We start from the raw sequence: 21469 nt of genomic DNA on the forward strand, positions 1-21469 counted from the left end.
GTCTGTGAATGCTACAACTATCTACCAATCAGGCTACTTTGCCATGCCATGAAAACGTTTGAAAGGTACTGGATCAAAGGCTCAGACTCCATGTAACAATCACATCCAACCAATGCGGTTTTGTCAAAGGAAGCAGAACCACTGATGCATACATGCTGCACGACTATTAATGAAAAGACACAGGGAGAAAAATAAACCATTGCACATGACATTTTTAGACCTTGAAAAAGCATTTTAGACCTTGAAAAAGCATCGAGTGCCACATGCACTTATGTGGAAAGCACTCCAGTCACATGGTATTCCTGAAGAGTATGTTCGATGGGTACAAATACAGTACTATAAAGCCACCAATCAAGTTCAATGTCCAGCAGGGATTTCACCATCATTCACTATAACTGTTGGTGTTCATCAGGGCTCAGCACTTTCACCTCTGCTATTTATTTTTGGCCTGGATACAGTAACAGCTGATTTACAAATGCCACATCCTTGGATACTGCTTTATGCAGATGATGTGGCTCTTGCTAACCAATCACATGCAGTTCTTCAACAACAACCACATGAGTGGAACAACAGATTAGCTGATTATGGATTATGGCTAAATTTACAAAAAACAGAATACCTTGAATGTGGCCCTCAAACAGATGGAACAATCCAAATTAACGGCCAGTACTTGAAGAAAACCACTCAATTTAAATATCTCGGGTCCCAAGTCTCAGCAGATGGGGATACCCTACCAAATACTCGATCTAGTGTTAATGCTGCATGGATGAAGTGGCAGCAAACCACAGGAGTCCTGTGTGACAAAAGAATACATGAACATCTGAAGGCAAAAGTGTACACCACCGTTATCCTAGTGGCTCTATATGGAACAGAATGTTTGCCAAGAACTTGGAAACAGACTCTTCATGTGATGGAAATGAAGATGCTCTGGTGGATACTTGGCCTGACTCCTTTCGATCATGTTACAAACGAAGTCATACGACAAAGAATTTGAATTACACCAATTACAAAGAAAATGAGGTAAACATGGCTCCAGTGGTACAGGCACACTATGCGCATGGAGGAGACTTCTGTTGCAAAAATGGCCCTAAACTTTGACCCTGGAGGCCACCCCCTACGTGGAAGACCAAAAAAAGGTGGATGGACAGCACTGCTGAAGTCATGCATGCTGTCAACCTAACCCCTGAAAATGCCCAAAATCGAGCTATTTGGTGAAGAAAATGTCAGTGCTAACCCCCTCTAGGGGAATACAGCACAAGAAGAAGAAAAAGAAGTATTATTAGATTAATTATTACACCAAGTCAGGTATTGCTTCCATATGGGAGGGTACATGGCATGCAGCCTATAGCAGTCGCCAAGCTCATTGCTGTTTGGCCATCCAGCAACAGCTGCCAGGACCAGTGTGTGATGGTCCCTGGCCCAGAGAGCAGACCAATGGCACTGAGAGGTGGCAGTAGTGAAGCATGATATTCGGGCCACACTGAGAGAGCGCATACAGGAACACATGCAGTGCACGAGCTAGCCTGTCACCCAGTCTGGTCAGTCACCCTTATGGTACCCTTGCAGAAGATTGATTGTTCAATGAATTCTCAGATTCCTCTTGGGCTTAGAGATATCCTAGGGGCTCCTACATCACTTCAGCCCTGCCTAATTGAGTCCCAAGGCAGTCCTCCTTGGAACAGGGTACCACATCTGATGGCCAGTCTGCCTCACAGTGAGCCCATGAGATGCACCTGGCACCCTAGGTGCTCAGTACACCCTCAAAGCAAAGAGGCCCTTTCCAGTTTCTTGCTGGCTCATTCCTGCTTTTTATGGCAGCAAATCCCCAGACACATCATCTGGCTTGTGAGTGACACAGGAAGAGCCTTTAAGTTCCTCTCATCTCTTGTAGTTGGAGCCCCACAGATTAAGATGCACAGCACTAACACATGCTACCATTGCCTAGATGCCATAACAATACTGCTCTTAAAGTCCCATGCCTTACGCCCTGTTGAATGAGTTGTAGGGCGTCTTGGCTAGGAGGTTTGAGAGGCAAGGGGGCAGTGATTAGGTGCTGGGGAAAGGTCTTGGCTGCCATAAGGAAAGAGATGATTGGTCATGCCAGTAGTTAACATCCGGAACCCCTCTGGACCTTATTGGTGTGGCTGTGCCAGGGGGACTCTTGAGTTTGTCTTCCATGGGTGCCTGTGGGTTACTGTGTCCTTTTTGGTGGCGTGACTTTTTTTTACAGTTGGGAGGGGGGCATTCCTGGGCTGAAACAACTCTGGAAGCTAACTAACTGCAGCCATGCCCCCAGGCTCTCCCACAGTCATGCCATAATGTGACCGCTATGAGACTATGACAGCAACAGGGAACAGCACAGCAGTGCCGGGGGCTTGCGCCAGAGTAACTGAACTTTATCTTGGCGAAAAATGCTTGGTTGACTGATTCCCTTTGCACCTCCCCCCCATTGCATTATTGGCTAGTAACCTATGCACACTTAAGTGCATTGGATATAGTGAGACTTACTTCCCTACATGCACTGATGGTGTAATGCAGTGATTCCTAACCTGTTGTCATACAGAACCACTTGGTATGATAACCTAGCTTTTTTAAAAAAACCGAGCGTGCCAAATTCAGTAAAACTGCAAAACACCCTCAGAGACTTTCCGACCTACTTTTACACCAGGATCCATGGGTTTTTTAAAGCTGGTGTTAGTAGATCATTTTTGAGGACCACCGACTTGGCGCGGGCTCCAAGATAATGGCAAGGCCAGAGAGACGCAGCAGATACACCCGCTTCGTCCGCTTTCCCTCCCTCTATTGGCCAACGTTGCGGTGCAGCTGAGAAACAAGTAAGTCCCACCCCCACGAATTGAACCGCTGTTCAAAGCCTCCTCTGCATGCAGCCAATCAGCAGCAGTTAAGGTGAAGCAGAGTGGCATCTTTCGGAGCCTATGGCGGTGCCGCAGTCATATATCGGGGAGCCGCCAATAGCGAACTCGTTTGGCGTTACCGCAGTTAGCGGCCTCGGCAGCACGCGCTCGCGAGCGGCGAAGAGCGGTTTTCTCTCGGGCAGGGGCAGCAAAAGAGCGAAGGGAGGATTCCGAGCGGGCGGGGCCAGCCGGCGAAAAGGGGAGGGGGTGGGGCCAGCCGGCAGAGGCCGCCACGCAGGGAGGATCCGCTCGTTGTGCGGCCGCGCTGTCCTGAGGTGGGGGCGAAGCCAGTCCAGTACTGAGGAACCCTCGGGAGTGGCGGAAATCACGGTAGATGAAGGGACGGGTGACCGACCGTTGGAAGGAGGATGGGAGGGAGCTTTTTTGATGGGTGGTCTGTTATAGGATGGGGAGGGGCAGGGGGATGGAGTTTGAGCGGAGGGAGGCCCCTGTGAATGGGGAAGGCAGGCCGCTGGTGGGGGGCGAGGCTGAGCTATGGGCTCGGTGCGGCCCCGGGGGTTCTTGCCAGGTTTGGGGATGAAGGGGGAGGACCACAACACTTTCTTAGTATGCTACGTGACCCCGTCATAGGCTCCCCCCGCCCTTTCCCAGGTGTTGAATGTCCTCCACACCACCCCAGTTTTAATAGCGGGGAACCAGAAGCTCCAAGGCTGCTTGTGTGGTCTTGAATAATGGGGTTGGCTTGTTCAGTGCTGCTTTTACATGTATCTGACTAGAAGAGGCACTTGGCTGGAAGTAGCCTTCGTGCTGTCTTTGGTGGGCTGGATACTTGGATTTGTAGCGCGCCCAGGCTCGGGGAGCGGAACTTGCGGTACGCGAGGCGGGCGGGCGGGCGGGCGGGCTGGCTCCTGAGGGGTGAGGATGTGAGATGAAGTGTGTCTTTAGGGAAGGGGGCAGAGGCAGCGCCTGTGGTTTCAAGCAGCGTCATGACATTGAGATTGCTGTGACAATGCTGAGGGGTTCCCCCTCCTTAGGAACTGATGCAGACACTCAGAAGGGGCCTGCGACTTGTAGGGGAATACCTTGACCCTGTAATATGTAGTTGTATAATAGAGCTGTCATGAGATGTGAAGCTGAGGTTCTTAATTGCTTAGTATTATCTTTTGCTCAAATCATGCGGTTTCCAGTCAAAATGTTTTATGGGATTTTTCAGTGAGGCACAGTAATTGGCATTCACTTTCCATAAGATGAATGTGTGGTCTAGCGGGGGTTTCCTTGTCTTGTTATGACTTATTGATGGCTGATGGTATTGAGAAGCAAACATGTGGTATTCCTGAAAGGTGGCTTTTCCTCTGTAGTGGGGAGATTCCAGCATTTCTCTTTCCCGGTGCAAGTGTTGAGCTGACTTGGCTAATCTAGGAACATAGTATTGTTGTCACTTACTGCTGTTGTGAATATTTTGTGTACTTAAATATGCATCCAAGTATCACATACTGTGCTTCTTGTGTGCCATGTTGCTAGTCCTCTAGAACTTGTCAGAAAAGAAGACATACCTCTTTCAGTATAGGAAATATAACTGCATGTAACAATTTCCTGGAGACTTAACCATGTGAAAACATTTATCATCTAGAGATTGTTATGCTTGCAGATAAAAAAATTAATACGGTATTAGAAGCATGGCTGCATGAGTACGTGTTGGACAAAAATATACAAGAGTAGGCACTATTTTTATTACCCCAAGTGGCCAGTATCACTTTTAAAAACTTTTAATTTGTTTATGAATCTTCATACACTACATGTTTATACAAACTTGGCCATGAAGTCCTGATCAAACAGTCCTCATAATGAGATGCTCTTGGGATAAGGAGAGTGTTTCAGAAAAATGATGATTGGATACATTCTTAGGGGGAATTTAAACCCTGGAAAAGTAGAACCAGTAAACACAGACATATCTAGAGGCTGGATGACATTTTGGTTTGCCAAAGGTGGGAGAGGCAAGAATAAGGGCTGGAAGGGAGTGGGAAGGTTAGGGGTCTTTCAGCCCCAGTTACTTCCTGTTGGTTAGCCAGTAAGGTGTTTGGGAATTAGTTGGTTGGTGGGATCTTTGGGAGTGGTTTGCGTCTGAACACTTTCTGTATATGTTTTCAGGTCCAAGCTGCATGTTTGCTGGAGGAGTGGCTGAGGGAGTAATTAAAAGTGGCTTAGGGCTGGGCAGTATGGAAGAAAATCCCCAACAAAGAGGGTTGGAGGTGGAACTAAAAGGGTACAGAAATGGGTGCCAGTGACATTTCTCTTCTTTCTCACAAATCCACATGGGTCTTCCACTTTCTTTCTGTGTGTTTACAGGAAAATATATACATAGGAAAAATAGTTTTCCATATCATAAGGCTTGCCAGTAGTTCTTGGAAAACAGTACTGTTGCTGTGTTTGGGAATTAAAGACTTCATTCCACCCTTCTTTTCATCCCATTTTACCTGTTCATGAACTTCTGGCAGGTAGAGAACTTTTTGAGAAACAGGATTGGCAACAATGTAAATATTTAAGACTTGCTTCTAAAAATTGCTTGTAACTTGTTTGGTGCAAACATGTGATAATGGTGTTTAACATTCCATTACTGTGTAGCTTTTGTGGTACTTTTTCTTTGATGTGTGTATATTGTATTCACTGATTAAAAATGTCTAATGTTAGTAGTAGCAGTCCTGTCTAAAGTCTTTGGTCATTTTGCATAGGCTGCAGGGCTGTTCGACAGTGGAATTCACTGCCTTGGAGAGTTGTGGAGTCTCCTTCGTTGGAGGTTTTTAAACAGAGGCTGAATGAACATATGTCAGGAGTGCTTTGATTGTGTGTTCCTGCATTGCAGGGGGTTGGACTTGTGGCCCTTGCGGTCTCTTACAACTCTATGAGATCAATGCTTTTGATAATTCAGATATTCTCTTGCCATTCCATATCAGCATGGTGTATTTGTGTACTTCTGGGTGTTTCCCAAAGTTTCACTGATCTTTCTCAAACCTGCTTTGCTCTGAAGTTTTGGGAAAGGTCACAGTTAAGCTCAGATGGCTGTTTTGTGGGTGTGAAAATTTGGATTTTGTGGCCCCCGTGGCAGCCATTTTTTCAAACCCTATCCCTGTAGCAGCCATTTCGTCCCCCGCTCCTGGTTTTTATACAGTCAGCACTAGAATGTTATGTTGATATGCAATAGCATAGCAGGTTTCCTGAATTCTGAGCCCTCATTTAAGAAATACAAAAGCCCTAATGGTCCATGGAGTGGCTATGGCTATCTCTGGGGATTGGGGCAGGAGAACTCCCAGGAAGTGTGCCATGTGGAAAGCCTGTTGCTGTTGCACTTTGTTTACAGCTGCATCAGTAAGGGGGAAACAAGAAAATCCTATCCCTGTGTGAAAGCCACCTTTGACAGTATGTTAACTGCATTTCCATGTACAGTGATGTAGAATCAAAAATCACTTTGATCTTTTTCATGTGTTAACAGAATATTTTAAAATATACTGATTTTGTGGTGGCTGAAACATGTTAGCAGTATAAACAGTAAACTTGTTCAGTGTTGGATTTTCCCAAATTAAAAAAAATACAATACTTGGACTTTGATACTTCAGATATGATGATGTATGAGAAAGTAAATAGAATTTCTGCAATGTGCAGTGTATTGCTGTTATCTTTGACTGGTAACAATACATTTCTCTTTGTTGTGCCTATACTTGAATATTCTGTATTTATAAATGCTTCAAACTTACTGTTTGCTCTTTTTGGCACTTTTGATATTTTCCCACCTTGATTACTGATGATTGTGTCAGGGCTTTGATTGCTGTTTGGAATAGGGAGATGGTCCAGGTTGTTGACATAATTGCCCCTAAGTGCCCTTTCCTTTTGGACAGAGCCAGACAGTCTCCTTGATTCATTGTAAAGCTGATGCCAATGACACAAGAGGGTCAGTGACTAGAGCACCTTTGGTGGAAAACTCAGACTGATCATCGACAGCTTAGAGCTCAGAATAGAGCCTATTCTGTGGCAGTGATGATGGCAAAAAATAATATTTGTCCATCACCACTGCATCTGCACAGTTATCCAGCTGATCTCTTGCATGTGGTTCAGGAACTCTGGAACTCTTACATCATAGCCCCAAGGACTTAGACTGTGACCACATAGCCTGTGGTGACTGATTTGTCATTTGCTTTGCAGACAGATTTATTGAGATCCGCACTGTGCTAGATACCAGTTTGGCTGCATGTCCAGATCATGTTTTTTGGCATCTGCTAGTCTGATTTGTATGGATGTTTTTTAGTTTGTGGATCCCGAGGATTTTGACAAGATCCTTAGAGAGGTGAAACCTGTTCTCCTTTTATTTTCTGACTGGTAAAAGCTGCCAATAGAGGAGAGGATAAGGAGACTAGTAAATGCTTCCTTGAGAATGGGATTTGTGTCATCTGTGTTCAAGGAGGCAGTGAATAGACCTGTTGGGGGGATGTCCCTGAGTGTTTTATTTTAGAAAATTTCCAACTAATCGCTAGTCTTCCATCCTAGAGCTCATTATGGTCTCTAAGCTCTGGGGTTTCTTAGAGACTGATTTTCTGGACCTTTTTCATTCTGCCTTAAGGCTGGGGTTTGCAGTAGAAATTGCTTTGATGACCTGTGTGGAGAACAAGATGGGTGAATGTGACCCTGCTAGTTCTTCTGGATTTTTCAGCAGCTTTTGCTGCTATCAACCATCGTATCATACTGAGCCACCTATCAGCACTGGGATTAAGGGGCACTGTATTATGGTGATTCTAGTTCTATCTAGGGGAGTTGGTTTCAGAAGACAGTGAAGGAGGATTCTTGCTCTGCCCTATGGCCATTGAGCTGTGGGGTGCCAGGAGTTCATATTACCTTCAATGCTATTTAGTATCTATATGAAGTTACTGGGAGAACTCATCAGGATGTCACCAATAAGTGAATGATACTCAGCTGTATTTTTTCCATCTAATTTCGAGGAAGCTACTAATGTTCTGAACTGGTGCTTGGAGTCAATATTGGACTCAATGGGGGTGGACAAGCTGAAACTTAATCTTGATAAGACAGAGATTCTCTGGGGACTTGAGATTCCCCTGTCTTAGATGAGTGATGCTCCCCTTGAAAAGCCAGGTTCACAGCTTGGGAGTGCTGTTTGTCACAATGGTCACCTTAGAAAACCAGGTGGTCACTGTGACTTGGAGTGCATTTGCCCAGCTCTGGCTGTAGCATCAACAGCATCTGTTCCTGAGTTAGATTTAGCCACAGTGATCCATGTCCTAGTCACATCTACTTTGGAGTATTGCAATGCACTTCTCCTTGGGGTTACCCATGAAGAGTGTTCGGAAGCTTCGGCTAGTTGCAGAACGCTACAGCTAGACTGCTAGGTGGGACCATATGTTCTCAATACTACAGAAATTATGCTGGCTACCAATTTGAGCCCAATTCAAGGTGATGACTTTTTCTTTAAAAGTCCTACATTGCTTTAGACTAGGGTATCTGAAGAATCATCTTCTTCCTTCCATTCTCACTGGGAATAAAGATGACGGGGAGATGCCCTCCTGACTGTCCCACCAATTAAAGATACTCTTTTTGGTGAGTACACAAGAAAGGGCTTTTTCTGTGTCAGCCCCACAATTATGGAACAGCCTCTCCAGGGCAGTAAGCCTGGCCCCTTGCTGTCAATCTTCAAGAGGCAGTTGAAGACAGTTCTATTTAGCAGTAGATTTTGATTGATTTAGTTTTTATTATTGGCATTCTTAATTGAAATTTTTAGTCTATAGCTTTTTAGTCTATAGCTTGTTTTTATTTGTGTTTTAAAATAGTGTTTTATTAGTATGGTAAGCTGCCTTGAGTTTCACAAGGGAGGAAGGTGGCTAATAAAAGTTACAAATAAATATTTAGCTAATAAATTATTAGCTAAATAGACAGTAGAAAACAAATCACAGAGCTTGATTTTCTGGTGATGACTAATTAATTGGTACCAAGTTATGTTTTTAAAGTTTGCATTCATTCTTTAAAGAATTTAGCAATCTTTCTTTTTTTTCCCCCCTCTGCCCTCTCAGCAGTGAACAGCCATTGCCCCAAACTGGGTACATCCCATGTATCAATTCTGCTCTATGCAGATGACGCTGTCCTTCTCTCTCGATCCAGAGTTGGCCTCAGACGCTTAATGAAGCGCTGTGTGGATTACTGTGAATCCAACAGACTGACAATAAACTATGAAAAAACCAAGGTATTGGTCTTCTCTAGGCACTTTAAGAAGCTCACATGGGCAATGAAAAGCACCCTAAATCCCGAACAGGTACAAAGTGCTATAAATACCCTGGCCTCTCATTCTCCTCTCTTTTAATAACCTTTCATGGGCAAGTTCCTTGTGGCAGAGGGGAAGGCCAGCTCTCCTAGCTAAGCATCTAATAGTATGTCAGCACTACTAATGCTTTCTTTACAGCAGTGGCCACTCCTTTATCCCTGCTGCCCCTCAAATTTTCTGTAATGCCAAAAGTCGCCTCGAGATTGTTTCTTTTTTACGGAGTCCCAAATTCTAGATTCAAGCTATTAACTACCTCTTGAATTCTCTTCTAATCCAAATTTTTTTCACATCGATAACTGGACTCCCAAGTAAATTATGCGTGCCCTATGCAGCCCCTTTTTTTGTCTGGAGTTAGGGTCAAAACTCCTTGGAATCAGCCAGCTTTGGCTGAGGGACTTTTAGATTCTGGCATGAATCTCATTTTCCCCTCGACCGTGAATCTCCCCGGGTCCAATCAACAGCCTGCTCTCTGACACCCATTCCAACCCCCCCTGGTTTCCAGTAATTGAAGAAAAATTGCTCTATATCGGACTTCAAGGTCAGTGGATTCACTTTTGCCCTTTGTCCTATTCAGAAGCTTATAGGAAATTAAAAGGTCAACTATTGGATAGAGAGTTCTCCACCTTTAATCACTGCAGCCAAGGAAAACGTGCTCCCCCCCCTGTATTTCTCCTCTCTCTCCCATTTGAACGGGGCCACTCTAAGTAACACTACCTGTATTTTGTTTAATAAACCCTTGGTTCAAAGGAGAACCATAATGCTCAGCTTTTGTATAGGTTCAATGTTTTCATGCCTTCTGTCTCTTGTTACATGGCAGATTTAATAAGCAAGAAAAAAGGCTAAAAAGATTGTGCCTCCATGTAACGATGGCTCAGTTGAAACTCTGGCTCCACTCAATTACTTCTAACTGTCTCAGATTCAAGGAAATCAGATCCAAGTATGTGAATCTCACTCCCTTACATTTACCCGACCTCCCCGATTTATTTAGATTACACTACTTGTTGGACAACCCTGATCCTTCTCTCTGTATGATAGTGGCAGACTTTCTCCTGGAAATTACTAAATGCCAGTAGATTTCCTTTGTCCTAACATGTATATCCTATGTTGTATATGCTTTTTAATCTGTTTTTATTATTGTTTTACTGCTGTCTATGCCAATAAAGGCTTCTTTTTTTTCACAGTTTTTACTTTCCTGAAATCTTTTTACTACCATTTCTTCCACTGTTCATTGCCTCATAAGTAGAATGTAGCCCTGGTGTGAGTTTGCTTTTCTCTTGTTTCTTCTTCTCTTGTACATTTTGCAAGTGATGCTACCTAAATCAGAAATCAGTGTTGGGTGATGGTGGTGATTCTTGAAAGTTTTGCCATTCTTAGCCCTACTAGTAAGATATGTCTGTAGCTTGGAGGTGCTGCATATTGTAGCTTTTATCAGGAAGGAAAATACTTCTATTAGTTGCCAGCAATGCACTCATGAAGACATATTGGAATATCCATGTAGACATTAACTGCCTATGGGCAGCAGTACTGCTGTTCCTAAAGTCAGTCCAAGAACACTGTATGAAGTTTATTTCAATGATGAAAGAGAAACAGTTTCCTCCACCTGATGTGAAAATACTTCTCAATAAATATTTAACTTGTCTCCTAGAGTGATATTCCTGTTTCTAAACTGAAAATAGGGAGGAGGCAAAATCTCATTTTTACCTCCCAATCTGTTGTTAATCACAGGTGGGTGGGAATAGTTTCCTAGGTTGATTAAGACTTGCCAAGTGATGTGTAAAGTGTCTAAAGTAGGACTTAACAGTTCTGGTGATCATGGTGTGTTGAAAATGCCTCACTGTGCAAAGGTAAACCTCTGCTCTTTCCAGAGGAATGGTATAAGAAACTGCCCTACTCCATTGACTTTCCAATATAAATCCAGGTGTACCAGAAATGACAGGTAGCTGGCGATTCACAGAACAATGCCACAGAACAAAGGGCGCTAGGCCATGATGATTTTCTTTCTGATGAGGATGCAGACCTGATTTTACTGTTGCAGCCAGGATCTCATGCACAACAAAGTGACCTGGCACACATTGAAGGAGCAGGGGAACTGGCTCCAGAGTCTCAGCCAACAAAACAAAAGCAGCTCAACACTGCTGAAAAAAAAACATGAAAAGGGCTTCTTTGATAATAACGGCCTGAATGGCTGTCAGTTCGGCCCAGACCAGCATCGGTGCTAGACCTTGCCCCCTGAGAACAGATTGCTTTAACAAGGTAGCAGAGATGTAAGACTCCAGGAATAATGTACTTGCTCACATGCCCCATCCGAGGTTGTGGATAGGCAGCCACAAGGTCCTCCATCAACATGGGTTCTTGATGAACAAGGACAAGAGCAACCTCATTCCATCTCACGAGGGTTCTTCACCTCGGAGCCATCATCGACACCACCAGGAATGTTCTCCTTCTCCCAGAGGAAAAGATCACCAAGCTTCAGAGGATGATAGCTTCCCTAATGCAGATAAGATCAGCCTCACTTCTTTTCCTAGTCAAGCTTCTGTGGGTTCTCATAGCCCAGGGGTCTGCAACCCGCGGCTCTGGAGCCGCATGCGGCTCTTTCATCCTTGCACTGTGGCTCCCTGAGCTTGGGTTCTCTCAGCCTCCTTCGGAGAGTTGCCCTAATGGTTAATGGGAAAGAGTCCCCGTTCCTAGAGAGGCACAGCCCGCTACGGCTAACCCAAGCCACTTCTGGCTTCCCTGTCCCAGCTCCCTGGTTGGCTGATGATGGGGCGGGGCGGGGGTGGAGCACCGCTGGTGGATCCTCTTGAACAGGTGAGCAGCGAAGGGCAGGAAATGGGAGGGAGGTGCAGCAGCGCGGATTTTCAGCGCAATCCTAACCTCAGTTCACACACACCCCCCTTGAATGGGGGGTCAGGGGTCGACCCTGCTTTGGATGGCCTCGTTTCCCCCTCCCCGGGTCCTTCTTGGGGGGCGGGACCACATGGGGGACCCCAGCAGCGCCACCTTGGGTTGCAGCCCCCCCAGCAGCCCCACTGAGCTCCAGGGGCTTTCCTGGCGGATGGCGGCCTGGCTGAGTCCAGGTGAGAAATACGGTGTCAGGTTTTAAAGGATTTATTACCTGCAGCCCTGAGCCCTCTGGGGAAGGGCAGTATAAAAATCCAATAAGAAATAAAATAAATAAATAAAGGTTGCACTCGTCGGGGCTGTTTGATGGGGAGGCGAGGGTGGGTGGGAATTGTTTGCTTCTGCATTGCCAAGGAGATAAGGAGGGCATGGGGAAAGCCTTGCACATGGATCTTGGAAGGTTTACATCAGAGTAAGACAGTGGAGGGTAAGCTTGTAGATCGTGGAAGGGAGGAAAGCCAGGATCATCCTCAGTCATGGTTGTCACGGGTTGCCAACTCCCGGCTGGCAAATCTCAGGACATTTGGGGGGTAGATTCTCAGAAGCTGTGGCTTTTGGGACCAGGACGGGGGCCATGCCCAGTGAGGAATGGCTGTCGAGTCCACCCTCCATGGCAGACATTTTCTTGGGGGGAGGATTCATCCCCCGTGGAAGTTGACAAGCCCATTAAAAGGCACCAATTTTGATCCACCATCCAAGTGGAATTTGCGGGGGGTTCTTTTTTGGGGGGCATAATCAGTGTCTTTCAATACAAGAAAAGAGAAATGTGTGAAATGGGGGTTCTATTGCTGGTCATTTGAATAATGTACAAAAAACAGGCTTTTTACCCGCCCCCCTTTTTGCTTTGATGGGTAAAAATGGGCCCCAAAAAGGGAACTTCTCCCTGCATGAGAATATGTACAGTGTTATCTTCATTTTAGATGTCAAAAAGTATTTGCAGCTCCAAGTGTTTTCTTTCCCGTGGAAAACAGGTCCAAATGGCTCTTTGGGTGTTAAAGGTTGCCGACCCTGTCATAGCCTCAGTGGACATGATGCAATGGGGGAGATTCCACACTTGTCCCCTGCAGCAATTCCTGTGACCCTATCAATGGGACATTATCAACAAAAGGTACTGGAATCTACTGATACCCCAATCCCTCAAGGAACAGGTACGATGGTGGCTCCACAGACCGCATCTGAACCAAGGCAATCATTAAATGACGGCCAATCAAGTACAAATATTCACAGACGCCAGTCTACTAGGTTGGGGAGCCAATACTGACAAGGGAAATGGTCATCCAATCAGTCCAAACTACCCATCAACATCCTAGAGGTCAAGACCATTCTGATGGCCCTCCAACATTTTCAGATTGCAATCATGAACCAGAATGTCTTAATCCACACGGACAACATTGCGGCAAAGGCATATATCAAGCACCCAAGGAGGCTCAAAATCATAATGCCTGAACGGAGAGGCCAGTAAGATACTTGCCTGGGCAGAGATCAACCTCCTGAGTCTGAGGGCAGAGCACATCAAGGGAACCCTCAACCTGAATGCAGACTGGCTGAGCCGACAGGCAGTATCTCCAGCAGAATGGACCCTAAACAAAACAGTTTTTTGAACCATAACCCGCAAATTTGGAATGCCAATGGTGCACCTCTTTGCAACAGCCAAAAATACATAACTTCAGAACTTCATGTCCAGGTTCTTCCACCCCAGAGCCCTTGCGGTGGATGCGCTCTCAGCCCAGTGGCCATCAGGTCCTCTATACACCTCCATTAACCCCAAATTTACTCAGAAAAATCATGACAGAGAAAGCTCAGGTGATTCTGGTTGCCCCCTACTGGCCAAGGAGACCTTGGTTCTCCACAATCCAGGAACTAGCGATGAGCCCTCCCTATCAGATCCCGGTGATGCCGGACCTCCTATCTCAGGACCTCTGACTCATCCCAACCCAGAGTGGCTCACCTTGACCGGCTGGCAATTGAGCAGCAAAAACTGGTCATGAATGGTTATTCAACAGCTGTTACCAACACTCTCCTGGCTTCAAGAAGGCCAGCTACACTTCACATTTACAATTGTGGAAGGCATTTGTCAGGTGGACCAAAAGAAAACAAATTGACCCTGAAAATCCCTCTATATCATCAGTTCTGGACTTCCTTCAGGAAGGATTTGAAGCGGGACTTCGTTGTAACACCTTAAGACGTCAGGTTGCTGCCTTGTCCACAGTCTGGCAACCCTTCCACGGTTTTCCAACTACACAACATCCTGACATTCTCCGATTCCTGAAGGGCGTTCAGCAGTCACAACCACCAATATGCCACCACTTCCCTTCATGGAAACTTCACACAGTACTCACGGCATTTACAAGTCACCTTTTGAGCCAATCCCAACCATCCATCTGAAGTGTCTCAGGATGAAAGTCCTATTTTTGGTTGCCGTCACCTCTGCCAGGAGAGTTTCAGATCTCCGGGCTCTGTCAATCAACCCGAACCTTTGTGTGTTCCATAAGGACAAAGTAATGGTCAAAATGGACCTTACACTCAAACCTAAAGTCAGCTCCACGTTCCACCTGCCTTCATTCTGTCCACAACCATCACTTCCTACAGAGCGTTCCTGGCATACCTTAGACGTTAGAAGAGCAGTCAAGGCATTCATAATCAGGGCAGAGTAAATACGTCAAACATAGACTCTCTTCATCAACACGTCTACTCCTGGTTAGGTTTGCCTATGTCCATGGCATCCATTAATTCCACCCTGAAGGCCTGTACTATTAAGGTGCTGAATATACCAGTTCCATCAGGTATTACAGCTCACTCCACTCACTCTGTGGCCGCCAATGCAGCCTTCCAGCATAGTGCTGCAGTGGAACAAATTTGCAAAGCAGCCATTTGGTCTAACCCACGGAAGTGTTCTGGGCCCATAACCTGTTGAGGGGTGCGGTACTGAAGCGGGGTTCACACCCCAGATAGCAGGGATGCGCAACACTCACACTGGAACACACAGCAGGAACTGAGACGCACACAGCTATATCAGCTTCCCAGAAGCAGTCCTCCTTTATTAGGTTCACAGCAATGTTGCTCTCTCTGACAAAGTGCTTCACCAGGCGACAAGAAGACAAGAGTCTCACAGTACATAGCACACTGCTGCATTATATGCATTTCATCAATCAAGCAGAATACCTTTCCAATTAGCTCCAGAAAGAGGCTGTCATAAAGAGGTGGTCATATGACACCTGTCATTTAGATTTTGTAGATCAGACATTTGTCCTGACACTCTGGGGGGTGGCTGAAACCATCTTTGGACGGAGGGTTCTTGAACACATCATAGACACTTAACGATAGCCCATCCTAATTAGGGGCACTGCTTTGGGAGATCCCATCAAGATGTCCTCCGCCTCCAAGAGAACGATCCATTGCATACTCACTGTGAAAGGGCCTTCTCTTGGTAGGCAGGAGGACATCTTGGCCTTCCCTATGCATCGTTAATGTCTTGTATGGGTCCAGGGAACTTCTGTCTAGGAAACCCTCTTTCAGTCCAGTTATGTACTGTCCTTCTACTAATCGGTTGTTTCCTGTTAAAGTTGATGTTGACTTCTAATGCCTTTCTTCAGTTATCTGTTATTGGGAATACTTTACTTTTTTTATTGACTACTCAGTCAGGTGAATACTGGCTACGATGGAGTCCAAGCCTAGATGGAATTGTTTTTCCTGCCTCCCTGAGATGGGGTGGAAATCACCCATCAGGATGTAATCATGTCTACCAAGAGAAGGCCCCTTCACGATGAGTATCCAATGGACTGTTTTGCAGGAAGCGCTGTAAGTGGTATGTTTCATGACCTGGCAAGAGACGCACTTTTCCTCACTGAGGTAGAACATGAATAGATCACTTAAACTAGAGGTAAATTGGCTCGACCGGAACAGATTGGACAAAGTGGTTGTTTGTTTAGTCCGGAGATATTCCAGATTTTGTGCTGGAGCCAATCATAGCCGCAGTGAATGAGGAAATGTATAACTGTAATAGAAGTTGTCACCATTTCAGACTCAGTTTGACAAACTGCCTTTTAATATTATTTCATTATTTATTTTATTAGATTTACCGTGTTTCCCCGAATATAAGACATGCCCATAAAATAAGACGTAGTATAGGTTTTGCTGAAGTGATAAATATAAGGCATCCCCCGAAAGTAAGACGTAGCAAAGTTCTTGTTTGGAAGCATGCCCATTGAACAGAACACCAGAGCATGCAGCTGTGGAGTGGCCCCTGGAGGAGGTGCAGCAGCAGCAGCAGCATTTGGCTTTTTACCCCGCCTTTCTCTCCCATAAAGCCGTGTTGGTGAACCTTGGGGCTACCAGGCGGTGTTGGAAAGGGCAGCTGCTTTGCGCACATCAGGAAAGGTCATCGTGCCTCTTTTCTCCCCCTCGTCTTCTACTTGAAAGCCACCTTGAGTCTCCTTACAGGAGAGAAAGGCGGTGTACTAATCCAAACTCCTCTTCTTCTTCTAGTAAGTTTAAAAAACTTATATTATTTTGAGATGTTGCTGCCTGGCCCCCGAAACTAGCTGGCCGAGCGGCGAGTGGCGAGCGGGCACTCAAACCTGCTTCCAAGGGCCCGCCTGGCCTCCGCTTCTGGCTGGTGGGGCTCTCCGGCAGCGGCAGCGGTGATGGCAGCGCCCATGCATGGGGGCAAGCTGCCTTCCTCCCCCCCCCCCCAGCCTGCAAGGCTCGGGCTCACCTTGGGGCCTCTGCCGCCGCCCCCTCCGCTGTCCTTTCTGCCTCTCCCACTACTGCTCCTGCTGGGCGTGTTGGGTGCCCCCATCTCCCCAGGAGGGATGATGACAGGGCCCCCTGGTGTGCTGAGGGAGGCCATCGAGGCAGTGGTCAGGAGCTTCGCCAAGATCACGCAGGGATATGGTGGCTCCTTCTTCCTCCTCTTGTTTACCAGTCTGCTTCTCCTCCTCCTCTTCCTTCCCCCATGCCCTGCATTTGCAAGCACCTGGGCTGGGAGGTGCTTCAGCTTGCAAAAAGAGCCCAAAGTTGCAGCCTTTCCCTGCACCCCCCACAACGGCCGGGGGGGGGGGGGTTGCAACTTGCAAGCATTGCCCCGTGGTTTGCAAGTGGCACTGGAAGGATGGCTGGCATTGCTCCCTCCCCCCCTTTTTGCAAGGGATGGCCGGAGATGCAAAACTGCAAACTTTCCCCCGGGGCTGGGGACGTTTGGGTTGGTTGGAAAGGCTGGCCCAGGCGGGGGTTTATTTTGGCAATGGGTCCCTCCCAACTCAGTTGGGTGCACTGCTTGCAAGGCGCGTCGGGTCGGTTTCTGCATGCACGGCTGAAGTGGGGAAGGGGGACCAAACAGCTCCCTCGCGGTGCTGGATTCTGCAGCGAGTTTGCACCGCTGCTTAGGCCAGTACGAGAATTAGTGTACTTTTAGGCCCCGTTGGAAGAGGCAAACAGTGGCTTTTGAGGTTTAGGGCGTGCTTGTTCATGCAGGAGACACAAAGCTGGATCAGTTCACCAGCTGTGGGGGGGGGGGGCGCAGACGGGATTCCCTGCCCCGGACTTAGCGGCCTTGGCCTGCAGCTCACATCAGAGCCCAGCAACAGCTCAGCCCAAGTCTCTGAAGTCTGCCAAGAGCTGGAGGAAGGGTCACTGGGCTGTCAAGAAAGCGGGCAGGCTGAGGCGAGGGAGGCTGGAGGCGTGCAGCCAGTCCAGCTGGAGGGGAGAGCTTGGGGGCGAGCTGGAGGCGCTGGGGTGGAGGAAGGAGAGCGAACAGAGCAGGGAGAGAGTCAGAAGGAAAGAGAAAGAGAACGGAGCAGAGAGGGAGTCAAAACGGAAGAAAGAGACGCAAGGGGGGAGAGAGAGAAGACGAAGCAAGACAGGGAGAGAACAGAGAGAAACTAACAAAGAGCAGGAAAGGGCTACCAGGAAGGGAAGGGGGAATAGGAAGCCTTGAGAGTGAGAAGGAGGGGAAAAGAGGAGGGTATCTAGGGAAGAGCCAAACCCTCGGTTGTGCCTCTTCAACAGCTCCCAGGACATCCTGCTGACTGGAAGATGGGTGGGACTGCAATCACGCTGTGGCTAACAGCCTTATTTAATGACAGACCCCCTAAAACCGGGGTCTTAGATGGGGACAAGACCACCCCAGATAGTGAAGGAGGGAAGGCACAAACCCCACCTGTGGGACCTGGGGAGGCACCACCCACACCAGCCAAGTAAAGTACTGCTACATAGAGAAGGGTCTTCTCTATGTAGAATTCATGGGAGAAAATAACTGACAGTTGCATTGCAAATGCACTATGAGCAGACTATCTTGACAAGAAGTACTCATTTAAGGACTGTGCTATTGCTAGACATGAGAGATTTGGGCCAATGACTCTGAAAGAAATGAAGTCACAAGAAATTCACCAGGAAATTCAGGGTTTGGATTATGATGATGATGTTCCAAAAGATGATGGCATGACTGTCATTAAATTTTGCTTTGTGTTCATAAATATTGGGATTGGTAAATGTACCATAAATTGTTGTACAAGGAAATAATGGTACTGGTAGTAACAAGAAATTCTTGATAGGATTCACAGTTTGTCTGGTTATGCTGGTTTGTGATGACAACTACTGTACAGTATATAATAAATGTTCATTGTTTTGTTCAACAATACATACAATCTTCTTCATGGAAAACTAAGACATCCCCTGAAAATAAGACATAGTGCATCTTTGGGAGCAAAAATTAATATAAGACACTGTCTTATATTCGGGGAAACAGGGTATGTCCTGTCCTTTCCTAACAAGGGTCAGGCTCAGGGCAGCTGACAACATAACAATATGACAATGTATTAAAATACGTAATACAATTAAAAACCTCGTCAATTAAAATTCTCGTTGGTGGTTCAGTATCTGGGTGATCAACTGGGGAGAAAGTGACATACAGGGAAACAAAGACAAAAACTAAACCAAACTAGCTTAGAATCAGAATAAATTAAATTAAATTAAACAAGAATAGGAATAGGGAGGCCAGCATAAAAATAGCTGTTGCTGTCTCATCCATAAGCTTGGCAGAATATCTCAATCTTACAGGTCCTGTGCAACTGAGCTATATCCCTCTGGGCCTGGACCTCAGTTGATATGAGAGTTCCATCAGACCAGGACCAGTGCAGAGAAAGCTCTGGCTCTGGTTGAGAACAGCCAAGGACCACTACAAGTTATTCCCAGTGGAGCATAGAGCTCTCTGGAAGTTGTAATTGGAGAGGCAGACCTGCCGGTATGACAGTTCCAGATTGTTTAGGGCTTTAACAGTTAACACCAATACCTTAAACCTGATCTGATGTTCAACTGGGAGCTAGTGCAGCTGGTGGAGCAGAGGCTGAATGTGAAATTCTTAATGGTGTTCCTTTAGGGATCCTTGTTGCTGCATTCCGGAACAGCTGAAATTTCTGGAGCAGCCTCAAGGGCAGCCCTACATAAATATGTTAGTAGTTAATATTGTTTAAAATGCTTTCTTGCAGACATGGCTTACCCATGTAATGAAGTCTCTTCTGCTTTGGTGGCAGTTGCTGCTACAGTAAACTTTAAGAAGTCGGCACAGCCAGTCAGAAGCCTTGCTGAGCAAATCCCCCACTTGCCTCCCCACTTTCTAAAAATACCTGGGTGCCAAGAAAGTGTCAGTGAGCGCCATGGTGACCATTGGCACTATGTTGAGGACCCCAAATCTAGATTATATGAATGTACCTGGGAGGCTAATTATAAAGCCCTTTAAGCTTCTTTTGAGAAGTGGTGAAAATTGTTCTAGGCAATAAACAATTTTCTGCCTTTTCATTAGAAATTATTTTCCTAAGGAAAACTTTTTCCTGGTTGATCTTTTCAGGGCGTTGTGTACATAAGTTGTTCAGACTGAATCCACCACAAAATCAGACATTCTTTTCATGACCTATTACCCTGTGAAGGTGTGTGTGCATCAAAGATTACACTCAACAGCTGGCCTAAGGATTATATCTTGTTTGTGTATGTTTCTCACAGTCTGGGGTCCTTCAAAGGTAATTACAGACCACTCAGGCAAAAGTGCTTCTACTTCTGTGACTTCTTGTACCATTGTGTGTGTGTTTGAATTTCTGTGTGGCAGTGACTGAGCTTTTGCATCTGAATTCATTAGACACTGCATTCATAGATTCTGAATTTATTAGACACTACATTCATGTATAGCTGATTGGGCAAAGAATCTTAATATATGTGGTCTCGCTAAATTTTTTTTCCTGATTGGCAATTGGTGTTCCCTCTCTGATTGGATGTACCACTTTCTAACATGCCAACTTTGGCAGAGTTGTCTTCTTTCCTCAAGTGAGAATAGAATGCTAGGTATATTGAGAATAAGGCATCCTGGACCCATCCTTGGGTCTTTACAGTTATAATTGAGTCATTTAAATTCACTTTATTTTTTGAATATGTTTTCCATAGCACAAATCAGACTGTGGACAGCCATGAAAATATTTGATGCAAAGATACTCGGAGATCCCACCACATTGGTGATTGAAAGAGCTACCTGTTTCTTGCCGCAGGATGATGGGGAGTACTGTGGCAGAATGTCCTCTTCTTGAAGTAGAGGAAACTCTCACAGAAACTCTGTTTTTTAAAAAACAATTAAAAGGGGGTGGAGGGAATGGGGAGGGACCAGAGGCATAGCTAGGGAACATGGAGCTCGGTGCAGAATCTGAGTTTTGTGCGGGGCATGTTTGTTTGTTTTGTATTTTTGAGGGTTTTTTCAGTTTTTGGCCTGCAGGGGGCACAGTTTTTAGGCTAGCACCTCCACACTTTCAGGGTATCCTTAGAAGACTCCCCTGATGATACCACCCAAGTTTGGTGAAGTTTGGTTCAGGGGATCCAACGTTATGGACCCTCAAAGGTTCAGCTCCCATCTCCTATTAGCTCCCATTGGAAACAATGGGGGAAGGGGGCACCCCCTTTGGGAGTCCATAACCTTGGACCCTCTGAACTAAACCTCACCAAACATGGGTGATATCATCAGGCGAGTCTCCTAAAGATACCCTGAAATTTTGTTGCTGCTAGCCTAATAACTGCGCCCCCTGAAGGCCAAAAACTGAAAAAACACAAAAAAATACTAAAACACAAACCTGAATTTTTGCACCCCCCATGAGCGCCCAGTGCAACACGCACCCCTGGTCCCCTTGTAGCTTTGCCTCTGGGAAGCACTTAGAACTTGCCAATTCAGATATATTCTGTTTCAGAAGTAAGATCAGTGAAGCCTTTAGAGTCAGAAGTTCTTGGCGGGCAAGACCCCATATCCTTTTTGGATTTGGACTTAGAAAAAAGGGCAGGAGTTGGGAATTTTGTCTGAGTACATGCTTGGGCATTTTGTGAGCAGGGTACTGGACTAGAGGCACTT

General features: G+C 46.1%; 1 protein-coding gene across 4 annotated transcripts in view; it reads left to right on the forward strand.

The window, feature by feature from the left end:
- The first annotated feature begins 2940 nt into the window (after nucleotides 1–2940).
- FAR1 (fatty acyl-CoA reductase 1) overlaps nucleotides 2941–21469 on the forward strand; it is a 78475-nt gene continuing 59946 nt past the window's right edge. The window contains exon 1 of one of the 4 annotated variants that reach the window (XM_048483960.1): nucleotides 2941–3245. The gene's annotated coding sequence lies outside the window, so the exon portion shown is untranslated. The remainder of the gene's footprint in view (nucleotides 3246–21469) is intronic. The other 3 variants (XM_048483962.1, XM_048483958.1, XM_048483961.1) reach the window with 3 other exon arrangements.

This window comes from Sphaerodactylus townsendi, linkage group LG02, assembly GCF_021028975.2.
Source record: "Sphaerodactylus townsendi isolate TG3544 linkage group LG02, MPM_Stown_v2.3, whole genome shotgun sequence".
Taxonomy (NCBI): domain Eukaryota; kingdom Metazoa; phylum Chordata; class Lepidosauria; order Squamata; family Sphaerodactylidae; genus Sphaerodactylus; species Sphaerodactylus townsendi.